Genomic DNA, 6,498 nt, shown 5'->3' with positions numbered 1-6,498 from the left:
TGGATTTAAAATAAATGAATATGACAAATGTATCTATGTAAAATATACAGAGAATGGATATGTTATTCAATGTTTGTATGTAGATGACATACTCATAGTAGGTAGTAATGACAATATGGTCTGAACTACAAAAGTCATGTTAAATTCCAAATTTGGCATGAAAGATATGGGGCTGCTGATGTGATTTTAGGTACGAAAATCACGAGGATTACGAATGGAATCATTCTTAGTCAAACTCATTATGTAAATCAAATATTGGCTAAATTTAGTAATAATGATACTAGTATAGCTAGAACACCTATAGATTTGAGTTTACACTTATCCAAAAATAAAGGGGAAAGTGTATCTCAAATGAAATATGCTAGGGTGATTGGAAGTCTTATGTACTTGATGAGTTACACTAGACCATACTTAGCCTACGCTATAAGTAGACTGAGTAGATATACAAGTAATCCAAATGAAGATCATTGGAAAATGATCGTTAGAGTACTAAGATACTTGCGATATACTCGTGAATACGGTTTGCACTATATAAGATATCATGCTGTATTTGAAGGATACAGTGATGTAAATTGGATATCGGATGTTAAGGACTCAAAGTCCACTAGTGGCTATGTGTTCAGATTAGCGGGTGCACCCGTGGCATGGAAGTCTTCAAAACAAACTGTGATAGCTCGATCCACGATGGAATCTGAATTTATCGCATTAGATAAATGTCAGGACCCGTCCAAAATTCCTCACCGGAACCCTAGACAAGTCCTAATCCTAGGGAAACCCTACCGGACCCTCCAATGGAAATCCAACAGAACCTCCCCTAAGGGTTGGACTTACCACAAATTTCCTGCACTGAAAACACACTTCTATATTCATCCCCTTATTCCTCCCACATTACTACAATATAATTCCACAAAAATTACAGCACTCCAAATGAACAACAGTAATTCAGTGCATAATTAACAACTAAATGTCCAATACAGTATACAGAGCATTATATAAATAAATATAGAATTAATACAATGACAGATAAAAAAGTAATACAAGATGAAGAGGAAAAAGGGAAGAAAATGCTTCTTGGACTTTCGACAATGAGCTGAGACGTCGGGCTCGTCCCCGACGATCAACGTCTCCCAACCTGGACCTAGGGGAATGGAATTTAAAGATGTGAGATACTAATCATCTCAATGAGTGACACTATCTACTGTACACTTTTCATATTAATAATATATCAATAAAATGAATTTAATTAATACAACAATTAAATAAATAAACAAATAACAAACATTGGAAAGTAATATTTTCTCTCAAAACCCACACTATTCACTCCATTGGAAATGTTTCCCTTTTAAAACATTTTCATAAAACCCGTTATTCGTATGTCCCGAAAACCAAGGGATCAATTAATTTAATAAAAAATAGATAAATACCCCAAATATAAATAAAATGTAATAAAATATAATTAATAATTTTGAACACTTTGGGGTTTGAAATTTCCATCCAAAAATTTATACTTGACGCACCACACCATATACCAGTGATGCCCTTCGATACCCAGCATTCTGAGCACCGACTGGCGGGAGATTAAAGAGAGAAACTTGCATACGGCACTTCGGCGTCCCGACAGTACCGCTGCTGAAACCGTCATCTCGACCAAGGAGGGGGGCGACTATGTGCACTATGTAAAACTTGCCTGCCCTCGGTCCAATGGCAACTCACGGGAGACATAATAACTTGCGCGCTAACCATATATACACCGGAACACCAATACTGTATGAGTGCGTCTAAAATAATTATTAATTTAATTATTACCGTACCGATTTTTCAAAAATCACCGTGGAAAATATACCAGTTTTCAATTTCACCATCCCACATTTTCCTTTAACATACCTGGTACGAAAACATCGATAACAATATACAAATAATTTTTCTCTTAACACGAAATCCATCAAATAATATTCCACGGGCATACTTATCAAATTTGAAACCACCAATTTAAACAAATATTTTCCTTAAAAAATATTTAAATCAATTATGCCCAAAAATAATATTAAAACCACATACGATTTATTACTGAAAATACCTTACTCATGCGTAATAAATAAAATTAAATCACCATAATAAAAATCGGGATTTTTGAATAACCCAAAATTCCATTTAGCACCAATAAACATACACGTACTTATAAAATGATATTTTTCCATAATTATAATTAAATTTCACCCCATGAGCATAATTGCAGATATCAATTAAACACCAAATAAATATAATTAATTATCCCAAAATAATTTTAAAGGTGGGTCACTCACCTTGAGCACGCAATTAAACCACGATCCACCATATGATCGATTCCACAACGCATCCGTGCTCCTAAAACAACCATATTACACAACCCAAACAAATTAATATTTTATTCGGATAAATAATACCCGGTACCCAGGGGATTAAACACAAACGTTAACCAAAATTGACGAGTAATATACCGAATCGAAACTTGAGTGACGAAAATCACGAATCTTGTCTTACTTCCCAGAGATCGGACCCGAGGTGGTCGGAATCTCACCGGAAAACTTTCGACCTTTAGAAGCTTGATTCTCCCAAACCGTCGTGAATTGGAGGAAAAGAACACTGGATTTGGATTCAGGGGGTCGGAATTAGTGGAGAAGGACCGGCGGTGCAACTGGGTACTCACCAGAATAGTGACTTCTCCGGCAAGCCGTCGCGGTCACCTGCAACTGTCGCCAGCGGCGGCGCATCCGGTGGCCGATGGCTAAGATTTTTGGGGGTTTTGTAGATTGAGGGGAGAGGGTTCCAACGGGATCAGCGGTGAGGCAAACAGAGGCCGGACGGCGAAGAGATCTGGGTTTGAAGATTTTCGGCCCCTCGCCGGAAAATACTCCGATCCCGGCGCGTCGGAGGTCCCGTGGCCGTGAAATTTGGTGGGCTGGCCAGAAATGAGGAGGTGGTGAGGGGTGGCTGGCGCGTGTGGCCTGAAAATGGCCGAAAATGGGTCACACGGCGGTGGAGGGGAAAAATCGCCGTCACCGAAAAAAGCCCCGATCCGAGCGCGTCGCCGGTCGGTTGGCCGTGAAATTTTGAGGTTTGGCCGGGAATGGAGAGGCGCTCCTGCCTGGCTGGCGCGTGTGGCAAGATTTGGCCGGAAAAGTTGGCAACTCCGGCAGTCGGTCGTTTCTCTCTCTAGCTCTCTCTCTCCTCTCTCTCTTTCTCTCTCCTCCCTCGCCGTTTTGCCAAAATAAAACCACCGTGGGTGACACTGTTCACCCACGTGGACCTCTCATATGTCGACACATGGCATTTCACTGTTCACCAATTCAAAAATATTAAAATATTACGGTATTCGGAAAACTTCACACGTCCATAACTTTTTAACCAGATGTCCAAATTAAGCGTGTCGCTAGTCTATGAACTCGTATCAACTAGTAATTCACAACCATGCATGAGTCAAAGATCAACTTTACATGAATAAAAAGTCAACTTCGGCACCACTTGGATAGTTTGGACCTCAACTTGTTTTGCTCATAACTTTCAAACCGTAGCTCCGTTTTCGACGTGCTACTAGTCTACGAACTCGTGCCAACGTGTACTTCGTAACGATACCTTAGTCAACCTAGAATTCTATCCGAGTCAAGAAGTCAACTTTTGATCCCTTGGTCAATGGTCAACGGTCAACCTCGGTCAAAGTTGAAAAATTTCCGTTGTACTTTGGGACGGGGTGTTACATAAATATGGTGAAAAGGCAGAATGGCTATGCCAATTTTTAGAGGACATTCCTAGGTGGCCTAAACCTGTGCTAGCAATAAGTTTACATTGTGATAGTTAATCTACGATTGGCAGAACACAGAATATTATGTATAATGGAAAGTCTAGACACATTCGTCGTAGACACAATTCCATAAGACAGTTAATCTCAACTGGAGTTATCTCAATAGACTATGTAAAGTCAAAAGATAACATTGCGGATCCGCTAACCAAAGGGTTAAATAGACAATTAGTTGAGAAGTCGTCGAGGGGAATGAGATTGAAGCCCATGAGTAAAGTTGATACGATGGAAACCCAATCTAATTGACCAGAGATTCCAAGATCTAGGTTCAATGGGACAATGCAATTGTAAAGATTGGTATGGATCACTGTGGGGGGTTAATCCTCCGTCCATTCCTATGATAAACAGTGATAGAAAGAGGTTAAGCATAAAGTATGTTTTTAATGATTCCTATAAGTGTGTGTGGTAATCTATGCATAGTTATGCTGATTACATTGGGAATAGAAATTACCTATGTGAGAGAGAAGAGTGGCCGCTTCAAAGGAGAATTGTTAAGGGCGCAATTCTTTAGAAACTCTCGCAGAACCAGGAAGATATTTAGGGCCAAAATGAACACAACAGTGAGAATTGAAATGTACCGGGAAAGAATCATGTGTGGGCTATGTTCATTTACACAAAAGACGAAATGGTTCAAAGATATCGCATCTACCATAAGTCGGTAAAGAAGATGTAGTCTCGTAAGGGAAGGTTCAAAAAGTAACATCTACCTATCCTATACAGGTTCCAACTGCAGAACTTTACCATCAGAGTCATGTTTGTTATAAAAATCAAATCATTCATATGGGGGATTGTTAGAGTTTGAGGCCAGTCCCATATGTGTGAATGATTTGGGCTTTAGGTCTTTTTTCGGTTGGTTGAGTTTTGATAAAATAATATTTATTTTAATTAATAAATAAAATAATATTTTGAAAATAGTGGGAGAGAGTTTTACGGGGACACAACTCTTTTGGTGATAGTTTGAAGCTTGCACGTATTTGAAAAAAAAAAAAAACATTCTTTTCAGTTTTTTTTGAAGTTTTACAGAGAAAAAATAGAATTTTGAGAAATACGTGAAAACTAGAAAGAAAACAATGATAGTGATAAAGTGAAGGTACGCTGAAAGTTCGAAGAGAAAAGTTTTGAAAGTGCTAGATTTGAAAGTTTTTGCAACCGTTGTATCCTGGGAGATGTTCGTCACAAAACTCCTGCATCGGTGAGCATAAAACGTTTTAAGGACACTGTGGTATTACACAGACCTTGGTTAGACTTTCAAAAAGCATATCAATTAAGAAAATACAAGTTCTAAATTCTCTAAATATTTATGTAATTTTATTTTATATTACTATGTTGTATCCACATATATTTACATATATATTCATACATAATTTCCAACAAATAGTTGAGCATTTTTATTTTTAAATAATTTGTTTTAGGAAAAAAAAAAAAAAAGGCTTTGGCCATAAAGGACAGGGATTATATTCCCCTACATCGCTCCAACCCTAATCTAGGGTAAACCAATTTACCACTTTCCACCGTCCCAATTAATTAAGTAATTCTTGTCTCATTAAGAACGGAGGACTATGGAGATGACGTAATTCAAAGAATTATCATCCCTATCTATCTATGATACTTAAAAAGAAAAAAAAATGATAAAAAAAAAGAGTAAAACTTGACTCTTGAATGCTGTAAAAGAAGAATCCAAAGATAAAACTTACAAATTTATAAAGAGTGAAATAAAATAATAAATATAAAAAAAAGGCTTGTTGGAAGCGTATCGACTCTTGCAATACGGTCTGCTGATCCCTATGACAATGATGGCTCGTCCTAAGAGGATGAACGCTAACCCTAACTTAAAATGAAAAAGAGGAAAACAAACTAGTTTAGTAAAACTAGATTTTGTATTAATTGTATATGGTTAGTTAAAATTGTGTAATTTCTTTCTTTAGCATTTTCTTTTTGTTCTTTCGGATGGGACCCTGGTATAGGCCTCACAACTTAAATGACCCGACCACGGTTGGTAGTCATGTAAAGCTGAAGCCCAAATCCATTACAGTCTAAAAAGATTCTGAGGAGCAAAACTTAAATAATGCAATATAAAATAAAATAAAAATAATATTAGAGTTACTAACTAATTTATTAAAATATTTATCAAGTAATAACTAATAAGTGTTATTGTATCAGTGATATCCAAATTATTGATATGGTCCACGTTTCATAAATATAATTTTAGTATGTGTCTAAACTTATATTTCACAACATTTTGTATTTTAAATTTTTGTTTAATTCACTAATTAATAAATCAAATATAATATCAAAATCATTAAATGATCATCATATAAGTTTAACTCGTTATTATATCATTGATTTATATTTTATTATATTTGTCTTTTTAAAAATTTTCTTATCTATATTTAAAGTATTTTAAAATTTCTATTAATAAAATAAAAATATATTACTTTGTTTTTGCAAATAAAAAAAATATATTACCTTGCTATATTGTTTTTGATGAATTAATTAATATCTCTAGCAGTAATTAAATAAAATATTAAAGCATTTCTAAAATACTTTTAAATCTATTATTTATTTTAACTCTTTATTTTAATTTAGTAATATAAAAAATAGAACTTGGCTTTCTATCCATGGTTTATTTTAATAATATATTAAATACACCACGTATTTCAATG

This window comes from Ziziphus jujuba, chromosome 8 (genome assembly GCF_031755915.1).
Source record: "Ziziphus jujuba cultivar Dongzao chromosome 8, ASM3175591v1".
NCBI classification, from domain to species: Eukaryota; Viridiplantae; Streptophyta; class Magnoliopsida; order Rosales; family Rhamnaceae; genus Ziziphus; species Ziziphus jujuba.
Note: the sequence above shows the minus strand (reverse complement) of the source record.